The following is an 11,586-nucleotide window of genomic DNA, read 5'->3' on the forward strand; positions in this document are numbered from 1 at the left end:
CCAGCGGGACCCAGGTCACTAAAATTCCAAATTCCCCTGGGACATGATGAAGATCACTGTTAAAATGATTTTTTTTGCAGGAGGGCTACATGGTTGTCTCATCCCCTCTCATCAATCCGGCCAGCTAGGAAGGCCTCACCGAAAGGGGGGGATGGAAAACTAACCCCTTTCTCTGGAACGCTGCAGCCCATAAATTCATGGACCCACCCAAATTCTCCACCCCTTTTGGAACGCACTTGCCACCCCACAACATCTGTTCGCGGCATTCTGCACAGCAACGCATACTATCAAATCCCTCTCCATCAGTCAGCGGTTTACAAATCTAGCCTCAAGGACACCAGAGGTCCTCAGAAGCTTTTTTTTAGGGGGGAGCAGATGAGAGTTCCTGAGAAACAGGAAGCTCCGCCACTGCCTGGGAGTGGCCACCGAGACCATATAACACAGGTCCTGAAAGACCTACATTGGCTCCCAGTACATTTCTGAGCACAACTCAAAGTGTTGGTGCTGACCTTTAAAGCCCTAAATGGCCTTGGCCCAGTATACCTGAAGAAACGTCTCCACCACCATTGTTCAGCCTGGACACTGAGATCCAAGTCCGAGGGCCTTCTGGCGGTTCCCTTGCTGCGAGAAATGACGCGACAGGGAACCAGGCAGAGGGCCTTCTTGGTAGTGGCACCCGCCCTGTGAAACACCCTCCCATCAGATGTCAAGGAAATAAACAACTATCTGACTTTTAGAAGACATCTGAAGGCAGCCCTGTTTAGGGAAGTTTGACATTTTATTGTGCTTTTAATTTTCTGTTTGGAGCTACCCAGAGTGGCTGGGGAAACCCTGCCAGACGGACGGGGTATAAATTATTATTATTATCATCTACACGGACTGGCAGCAACTCAGCCGTCCAGGATTTCTGCCAGGGTTCTGCCCAAGCCCTGCCTGGAAGTGCAGAGGAGCAGACCTGGCATCTTCTGCATTCAAAGCAGATGGCCTACCCCCACCCCCACTACATCCCTTCCCCTAACTCAAGGTTCCCCGGCAGATAAGTCAATGTGCATAGGATTGTCTTGAAGCAACAAAGTTTGTAAAACCACTGGGTTGGCTGGTGAGAGGGTCAGCGGCAGCAGTTAGGTAATTTTACCCTTTGGACCCAATGGTCTTATGACTTCCCTACTCTTTAGAATAGATGATAATGTGGATTACCTCACCCACTTCAAAACTTTGCATCATTTGGGGCTACTTCTGCACATTCTGGACTGCAGATAGGGGCCCTTGACTTCTGCCCTAAAGTTCTACCTGGACAGAACCACATCATTCTCTTACGCCTCTTATTTCCTTTCTCCCTGGCCTCGTTTCGCAAATACTTTCCACCTAACGTAAATCTAATACTGTAACACATTTGTGCAATGCTTTCTCGTCTATTCCCTGCTTTCTAATTCGCTCTCTTCATCCAATCTGCTTAAATCCCAAAATGAGAATTTCCTCGCGTGGGCCAAAAGAACTTTTCCCCAACTGCCAAATGCGAGGATTGGTTGAGCAAGGAAAGGCATCACTCTGCACATCAGACTTCGCCAACCTGGCGCCCTCCAGATGTTTTGGGTAGCTCAGTCGGTACAGCGCGAGCCTCTTAATCTCAGGGTTGTGGGTTCAAGGCCCATGTTGGCCAAATAAAGATTCCTGCATTGCAGGAATGGACTGGATGGCCTTATGAACTCTACAATCCTATGATTCTATAACTTCAGTGCCCCTCAGACCCCTCCCAGCCAGCATAGCCATGCTGGTTGCCAGGACTGATGGGAGTTGTAGTCCAAAACAACTGCTATCAGGTTGGCAAAGGCTGGTGTCCGTGTCCACACCACACACCCAAGGAATAGGTTTTGACACTGAAAAACAGTCTCTAGCCATGTACATTCAAATCTATTACTTATCCAAGTTTTAGGCTGTGTACATGCCCCTGTTTGCTCTGATCCCTCTGCCAATTTGGGAAAATGGTGTCTGCGAAACATTATCGGTAGTCCATATGTATCCTGTATCCATCCTGTCATTTCTTACAAAATACTGCGTTTCTCCAAACCGGTTTCAATCCAGTTCAATCTGGTTTAGCTGGCCCTATTTTAACACATCAATGCACACAGCTTCTAAAGAGAGAAGTCTCAGGGTTCAATATTTCCTCAGCCATAGCTGCCAAGTTATCCCTTTTTTACAGGGATTTTCCCTTATGCTGAATAGGCTTCCTCGCGAGAAAAGGGAAAACTTGGCAGCTATGTCCTCAGCGGCCAGACCCTTTAATCTCCCCATAACCACACGGCCGGCCTGTGCTGCTGCTCAGTGGAGACAGGAGGGGAAATGATTTTTTCCCATGCTCAGCAACACTCTTACTTTTGCGGGGGGGGGATGGGGGACGGACTAGCATGCCAGGAAGAGAGGGTCTGACCCCCTGCCTGCTCTCTTTTTTTTTTTTTGCTAGCTTTCTACTTGCAGGGGGTTTCTTCCCCTAACGGGCGATAACAACGCCTGCCTACCTTGCAGGGCTGTTTGTAAGAATCGTAGGCGCGCGTGTGAACGCTCCCTAAAGCGCAAAATCTCGCAAGTGCCAAACGTGCGCGCGCTCTTCCCTCCTCCGACCTGCTTAGCCACCCATCCCAAATCCCTTTCTCTCCTTCTGCCTTCCAGGCCCCCGCGGCAGTGCCACTTCCAGGGGCGGGGCTGGGCTGGGCAAGGGGTGCCAGCCAGGCCCGCGGTGGGGCTGCTCCCTTTCCCGGCTGGCGGCCTGAATGGAGCCAGTGTGCGCGCGGGTGCGTGCGTCCGCCGGCTGGGCCGGACGCAGCGCGATTCCGCACATTCCTGGAAAAAACAACACCGCCGGGGCTGCAGGAGGGGAAAAAGGGACCTTCTGTGCCGGCTGATCCGGCCCTGCCCGGCTAGAGGAGGCAGGGAGCTGCGGGGCGTCGTCCCAGGCCACCCGCCTCCTTCCAGCCGGGCTGAAAAAAGGATCCCCTAGAAATCACCCCCGGCTGGCAGGAGGAGGATGGAAACGCGCAAGCACGCGCGCCCTTCTCCCTCTGTCGGGGTTGGCACCGCTTGGGAGGTTCTGCAGGGCTGCGACGGCCAGAGCTTGGCAACTGGAGCGGCCGGGAGAGTCGGCAGCACCGGACGCCTTTCTGCCTGCCTGCCGGGTGCCTCTTACAGGGGCGCAAGAGCCGGGGGTGGGGCTAGCTGGCTGCCTGGTGGGAGGGAGGGAGCGGGGAACACGTGCCAGAGGTACCCTGGTGCAGGGTTTCCAAAACGTGGGTCTCCAGCAGTTGTTGGAATACAACTCCCATCATCCCTAACTAACAGGACGAACGGTCAGGGATGATGGGAGTTGTAGTCCAACTGCTGCTGGGGACTCGAGAGTTTGGGAAACCCTGCGGTGGTGAGTTATTAGGCTACGCTTCCTCTTGTTCAGATCATGGGAACCTCGGAAGCTGTGAGTCAAGCGCTTTGGTCCATTTAACTCAGTGCTATGGTGTTCCCCTATCGGAGATCAGGATTTGGTGGGGAGACTGCCAATGCTTTCGGTGGGGTGGGGTTAGCATTCATCCCCTGAAGCTTTTCCTATCCCTGTCATCTCCATGTCAGGATATCTGGATTTCTGCCTGTTGCACAGCTATGAGTGTAGCCAGGATATATGTGTGTGTGTTTTTTTTGGGGGGGGCAGGACACCCACCTGTCATCATTCTCTATCTGGCAGATTTGGAATGAAATGTCTTGACAACAGTTAGTTTTAAATTACTATCTTTTGACCCCAAGTGCTCAGAAAAACCTGTCAAAATCTTTCTACTTTTAGTTAAGTGTTTTTATTTATTTTCTTGATGGGAGGGCAGGCAGCTGCCTCCCCCCCCCCGCCCCCATGTGCACAGCTATAAAAAGGCAATGATAATCACAGCAAGGCGCGTTGACAGAGGACCTTCCAAGTGTCCAATGCGCTTCACAATCATTACCTAACACCAACCCTGCAAGGTAGTCCGGTGCTATAAAGTTATTGCCCACAACACAGGAGATGGAATGGCAAGAGAATGGCTGCCTCCCTTAAACTACCTAGTGTGCCCAAGCCTCCCTGGTCCATAGCTCAGACAAGCACCTGCTGGCTACTGTGATAAACTAGCTCAAAACACACACACGCATACAAAAAAACACCTCTGTCCATAAAAATAAAAATTAGAAAACTAAGTCGGGAATCAGTAGAGAAAGCCTTTGTTGTTGTTGTTTAGTCGTTTAGTCGTGTCCGACTCTTTGTGACCCCATGGACCAGAGCACTTAACCCATAGTAAGCCTTGGGATGCTCCAATCCCCATGCAGCTGTGGACTGAGAGAAAGCCTGGGGTAAGTTCTGTCTTTCAGCCTAACCAGGTTGTTGTGAATTTTTTAAAAAACCACCCACATACAGTGAAGATGTCGCAAAGAGGATGGGCAAGAGACAAACAGTCAAATCAATGCAGACCCAGCCCAGTGGGGCCACCTGTACACAGTGAGCTGAGAAAAACAGAGTCATGATCAGCATCCATTGCTAGCCAGTAAAAGGAGGCTTCCCTCAGCTCGGAGATGGGCTGAATCCTCCTTTACCTCCTGCCTCATCCCTCCCCAACAGACCAATCTTTCTCCCCCTTCCTTCCTCGAGCTGTTTTTAACAGTTTCCAAGGCAGGCCAGGGCAGAACCTTGACCAGAAAGGGTTCTTTATTCAATGGAGCCGGGCAGTCAAAACGTCATTCCAGCAACACCTTCTTAATGAAAACACCGCAGGCTGCTGGGAGAAGGTCAGGGACCCGCAGCCTCTCAAGGCCGCCTTCCCCATGGAAAAAGAGATAAGGGGGGTGGGGAGGGCGGGGATATAGAGTTTCCAAGTCTACCTATTTAACTGGAAAGCGAGGGCTGCATTGCTAGTCAATACTGTACAGCCTTGCTTTTCCAAATGGGTGGATTCTGCAGCCCAGCAAGAAGGAAGAGGACTGAAGGCATGTTATGTTTGATTTGCCTCATTGGTCCCATCAATATTTAGCTTCCCTCCCTATAATACTTCCAACTTGCAGGGAACAGGTGTCGGCAGCAGCTGCAAAGCGAGAGGCAGCCGAAGTTTCTCCTGTTTTCACCACCACTGTGGTCTGCCAGCGCAAGTGTTTCATATTTGCTCCTTACAGATCCGCAGATCTGTGCTTGCTCTGCAGCTGAAGATCTCCGAAGACAGGTGCGACCCCCCAGGCTACGAGACGACCTCTCAACCTGAGGATAAAGCATATTTATGTCTCAAGGCTTGACTACAGCCGCAATCTGCATTGGCCTGCCCTTGATGGCTGAGCAGGAGCTCCAGCTGATTCGCTTCCCTGTTGAGGATGTGATGCAGACTAGCCTCTGTCAGAGGCAAAGGGCAGCCACCTTGCCCCACTGCTCTGCCTGCACAATTCAGGGTGCTGATTTTGACCTATATCCCAAATCCCTTAGGCACGAGATTGCCTCTTCCCTCCTGCCCCTCCTATGGTGCTTCCGCAGTCACCCCGGTGGCCTAGGTAAGAAAGCTGCTTGGCGAAGAGTCCGTCTGGTTTAATCTTCCCCTCGCCAGCAGCGCCACCGATGCCACCAAACTGACAGTCCTGGTGACTGCCTTTCTGTTGGAAAGCGTGCCTCCCTGAATACCAGTTCCCGGGAACTGCAAGCAGGGAAGGGACCCTGTGTTGCACATAAATCCTGTTTGCAGGATTCCTAGAGGCATCTCTGTAAGAACTCGGGGACCCTACGGCCTGATCCTACAGGGCTTATCTCGAGTTCTTACGTAGTGCCGTGAAGCTGCGTTGCAGTAAAATGAGTAAACTACAAAGATAGGGAAACTCCTATTTTTAAATTTTTTAAAATTAATTTTATTTACAACATAAATCCACCACAACTCAAATACAGTGGAACCTTGGTTTATGAACACCTCGGTTTACAAACTTTCGGTTTGCGAACGCCGTGGACCCGTCTGGAATGGATTAATCCACTTTCCATTACTTTCAATGGGAAAGTTCGCTTCAGTTTATGAACAGACTTCCGGAACCAATTGTGTTCATAAACCGAGGTACCACTGTAAATGAATCCACTACCATTAGACATGAACATAACATAAAATAAACATAACATAACATAAAACAAACGACAAAATAAAAGATTTCCTTTATCCTGTACATGGCCTCCTTATTTACTTCTTATAAACTGTTTCCTTTATGAATTATTATTATGTTGTTGTTTTTTCAAATTATGACTAAAACAAAAACCACAAAGTCTCCTGCAGACATTTGTGGCTTTTGTCCAGGTGTGCATTTCAGGGCACTGCTTTGTAAAGTATTCTTTACATTTCCCCCATTCTCTTTGAAATTCTTGTCTGGGGAGTCCCCAAATTGCCTCTGTTAATCTAGCCGATTCGATATAATTTAGTAAATTATCCTGCCATTCCGTTTTTGTTGGCACAAATTCTTTTTTCCAATGGGAAAATTGCTTTTGGATCTCCCTGCATCGTGCGCAGATTGGCCCTATGTCCCAGATACTTCGATCCAGGGTCCTGCCGCTGAACTGGCTTGTCGGAGCTGATAGGTTATTGCCCCAGCGATGACACCGCAGAGAGAACCCATGTGTGCATCGCGACTTCCTGGTTCCTTCTTCCCCTCCAGTGGTGATAAAGCAGGTGTGGCTGCGAAAAGCCCTGCTCAACAGGATACAGTTTCCTGGTTAGGGATTTACAGTTCTCAGCAGTAAAAACCAAAGGGTGATGCTTGTCTTATACAGAAGCGTGGAAAGATGCCAGCAGGCCGCCTCCACCTCAGCCCTAAGGAGGCCAGAGGGCTTCCTTTCCGAAGTGGGGCAGGCCCACCCCACCTGGATACCCCAAACAGGTGACCCGTGAGACAAACCTCTCACTAGTGCTAAGCCCTGCAAGGCCCAGCCAAGGAGGCAAGCACATAAATGCTTGCTTGGGGCTCAGCGTGACACACACTCTCTGTCTTGTGTGTTTTTCTAAATGATAACATCTAGCAGTGGACTGGCTGTCTCTAGGTATATACAGAGTGCCTGCGTCTGCAAACGAGATAAAGTTGTTTTGTTTTATAAAGGAGTTGTGGCTAAGCAGAGCTCACGCAAAAGTGCGCCTCCTTTCGGTTAGGAAATTAAAATGGAGAGATGCGTCTCCGTGACACAGCAAGGGGCATACTTCTTGGGGATGCGGCCATGGGGAAAGCTTCCCCTGTTGAATTTCTGCCTCCCGGGCAGTTGTTAAAATGGAGGGAGCTCTTGACACCGAAAAAGGCGACCTTACTCTGGGAATGCTCACTTCTGCTTATTGTTATTAATTTGCGCTGCATCATCAACACAGGGGACAATTTAATGTAAGCGGGGAAAAGTTAGCTTCCTGCCCCAAGGAGTCTCCAGTCTAAATGTCAACACTGGGGGAAAACACTGGAAGAAATGGAGTCAGTGGGAGAGGCTCTTCGAAAGCAGATAAATGTCCACCTACAGCCTCTTCCCTTTAGCGCTCTCTCTCTCTCTCTCTCTCTCTCTCTCTCTCTCTCTCTCTCTCTCTCTCTCTCTCTCTCTCTCTCTCTCTCTCTTAACTTCCTAGGGGAGTTTAGCAACGTGAAGTGTTTTCTCAATGGGACAAATGTTTTGTGTGAATGGGGCCACAGGATTCCGTCCTGAAACCTTTATGCCCCTTTGTCTTGGGCATGTTTGACACATACAGGACAATGGCATGGTCATGTGAAAGCCATTTTGGAAGCCTCACCTGCGTTTACAAACAACAGAAACGCACCTCCCTGAAAGCTTTCACTTGACATATCAGGGAGAAATAATGCAGTTCAGCCCATTCCTTGCTCTGTTAGCTTTCTGCTTGCAAGGTGTTGCTTTTTTAAAGAAAAAAAAAGCAAGGGAACATTCTGACAGCCCTTTCTTCCATCTCAGGACTTTACCACTCCATTCCACTGCATGTGTTGATCAGGCCATAAAGAGTTCTCTCTCTCTTTTGTAATAAGAAGTTTTGTTGGTTTTCAGTGTAGGAACACAAGGCTGTAAAGAGTTCTTGAGATCAGTGTGGATGGGACAGAGCAGGTTGTAAATCCACGAAGCTGCTGTACTTGCCACTGAAATTCTGCATGTGGTTAGGAAGTGAATAAACAACAACCAGATAGCGCTGGGAGGCTCCCATCTGGAAGCATCCAGCGTTAACAAAAGCACCACCCTTTTTGCTCCCAACCCCTCTGCTTGAAGAAGAGCCCTGTGGCACTCAAAAGCTTGCACCCAGCAGCCTTGGAGCGATCCGCAGGTTTAATAAACATCCTGTCCGGGTTTGCAAGCACTTTCATCTGAATGCAAGGGCGGCAGGGGGCACAAGGTCCAGGTGAAAAGCTTTTTCAATGCCCCTTTTCAAGGGGTTTTTAGGCTTGGCCGGAAAAAAAAAACCAGCCACGTGGATTCCAATAGGTTCTAAATTTATCTGCCAGAGCCCATGACCTGGCTTCACCCTCCATCGCCATCCAAAACCGAGAAACACTCCTGTCTGCTTTTTTTTAAAAAATGTGCCCCTTCTGAGCAAAGCACCGTTTATTCTGAGGCCCACCGTACCCGCCGGGGTTGACCACAGCGCCCGTGTGGAACCTGCAAATAAAATCTCGAAGTCGGCCCCGTGCCTGGCACTGATGCTCGGGCATAAGTGGGCACTGTGGGGAGAGAGAAGGAGGCTAGAGAGGGGAAAAACAGCGTAGGAGCGTGGATGGAAAAGTACAGAGAAAAGAATCAGGTAGGCAGAAGCTTTCAGGTGGCAAGACGAAAGGGGCAGAGGAAGCGCAGGCGAAGAAATATTCAGGGTTTGGAAGGGAAAGGCTGGCTGAACCCTTCAGAAACACTGGGAACCCCTCCAAACTGGTATTATATTACGAGTGCGTTCTGCAATATGTTCTCTATTCCATAATACTCTAGGGGCATCAGTTGTGTGTTCTGCTCGCACCAGACATTTGATAACTATGGGAAATCGCATTGTCGGAACATCTGACTTACCATCGCAGAGCCGTCCAAGCTTTGGCTAAGGGAGCTCCTTTTGACACGGTCTGCTTTCCATTCGTAACTTTTATTACCGACGATGGTGCGTCATGCAAACCTCCAAGGGCTCGAGCCTCGCTATAGATTCTCCCACTTGACGGATTCTCCTCCTGACTGGCCTAGACGTGTTTCAGATTGTCCTCTTCCCCAACCCGTTGATTGTTTTCGTATTTTATGTTTCTTGCTGATGGCTTTTCACCTGATTCCATTCTGATGTAAATTCTGACCCATCACTCCGTAGGAATGTAATAATATTGAAGAAGAAGAAGAATAGAATTGTAAAGTCGGAAGGGACGCACGGGTCATCCATACCCTCCAATGTTTCTCTGATGAAAATAGGGGTGTCCCATTCCATAATGATAATTTGATTACTTATACCCCACACATCTCACAGGGTTGCCCCACCCACTCTGGGCAGCTTTCAACATATATAATAATATTTTTTTTAAAAAAAACATTAAACATTTTTTAAAAAAAACCTTCCCTATACAGGATTGCCTTCAGACGGCTCGGGGGTTGGATAACTCCATAACCTCCAACCTTTCCCCAATGAAAATAGGGACATCCTAAGGAAAAGCGGGACATTCCAGGATCAAATCAGAAACTGGTATAGCTTCTCTAAATCAGGGGAAAATAGGAACACTTGGAGGGTCTGGGTCATCTAGTCCAACCCCTTGCAATGGTGGACTTTATTTGTAAACACTACTGCTACTATTCATTTTGTTTATTTAGGAAAAGTATAACTTGTGCATATAATTCCAAAGAGTTAAACAATTCCTGTTTGGTGCTGCAAACAATCTCTGCACATCACTCAGTCAGAGTCAGGTTACAGCTATGTTTATTATTATTATTATTATTATTATTATTATTATTATTATTAGCTCTGATTGATTTGTGCAATCTATGGATTTTGTGCAGTTGTAGTATCAAAAATTGATGCTTTTGAATTATGGTGCTGGAGTAGACCCTTGAGAGTCCCATGGACTGCAAGAAGATCAAACCTATCCATTCTTAAGGAAATCAGCCCTGGGTGATCACTGGAAGGACAGATCCTGAAGCTGAGGCTCATGAGAAGAGAAGACTCCCTGGAAAAGACCCTGATGTTGGGAAAGATTGAGGGCACAAGGAGAAGGGGACGACAGAGGACGAGATGGCTGGACCCTGTTTTCGAAGCCACCAACATGAGTCTGACCAAACTGCGGGAGGCAGTGGAAGACAGGAGTGCCTGGCGTGCTCTGGTCCATGGGGTCACGAAGAGTCAGACACGACTAAACAACTAAACAACAACAGTCTCAAAAATTAACAAGTGTATATTAAATAATTAGTAATCTCAGTCGTCTCCCCCCCTAACAGAGCTACGATCCCCCACCGTCCTTAATAAACTACAGCTCCCAGGATTCTTTGGGGGGTCATGTGGTTCAAATGTGTGACGGATGTACATTGCGTGCGTGGAGTGGAACTGTGATGTTCTTTTTTTTTTAATTTAAAAAAGACTTTATTTCATTCTTTAAAAAGTTACATAAACCATAAACTGATGAGTAATACAAAAAAGAGATAAACAAATAAACAAGTAAACAAATTATAAGCAAATTATAAAAGTATAATAAAAAATAAGCATCATTCTAATCAAATAATTGGAATAGAGATAGGAAGAAACACACGAACAGGATAGTCTGGAGAACATATCAAGTACTTCAAACAACCTATTCTGTGTTGAACATATATAAATAATATATTAATATTCATAATGATAGGAAGATAAGGGAGACGGAGGGAAGAGAAGAAAAGGAAAAAGATAGGGGACGGGGGGGGGAGGGAGGAGAGGGAGAGAAGAGAGAGAGAAGAAGAGAGAAGAAAAAAAAGGAAAAAAGGAGGAAAGAGAAAAGAAAAGAAAAAAACCACACAAATAGTAAAATCTAAAATACTTCCTGTTATTTGGATACCGCTTTCCTTTGCATAATTTCTTTTACCTCGCTTTACCTCAGCTGTTATTTACATATATTTTCAAAATTTCCCTTTTATATCTTTCAATCTAGACAAATCACCAAATCTACATTTATTCCTTCTTTCCTAAAAAAATCCTCAACATACTTCCATTCTTTTTTGCAAATTTGTTTGGGGGTGTTTCGGATTGCTGCCCTCATTTTTGAGAGGTTCATAAATTCCACTAGCTTCTCCTGCCATTCTAGGATGGTTGGCACTCTCTCCCCTTTCCAATGTTGAGCGATGAGAAGTCTTGCTGCTGCGGTTGCGTAGAGGAGGATGTTTTTCCTGTCCTCTGGGATGTTCTCTGGTACCATACTTAATAAGAATAATTCTGGTTTTTTATCAAATGTTATTTTTAGCATCTTTTTTAGTTTTTCATATACCAAATTCCAAAATTCCCTAACTTTCTTACACTGCCACCAACAATGATAAAAATTACCTGTTTTTTCTTTGCATTTCCAGGATTTATTCGAACTTGTTTTATAAATTTTAGCTATTTTCTCCGGGGTCAA

The sequence above is a fragment of the Zootoca vivipara genome, chromosome 6 (assembly GCF_963506605.1).
Source record: "Zootoca vivipara chromosome 6, rZooViv1.1, whole genome shotgun sequence".
Taxonomy (NCBI): domain Eukaryota; kingdom Metazoa; phylum Chordata; class Lepidosauria; order Squamata; family Lacertidae; genus Zootoca; species Zootoca vivipara.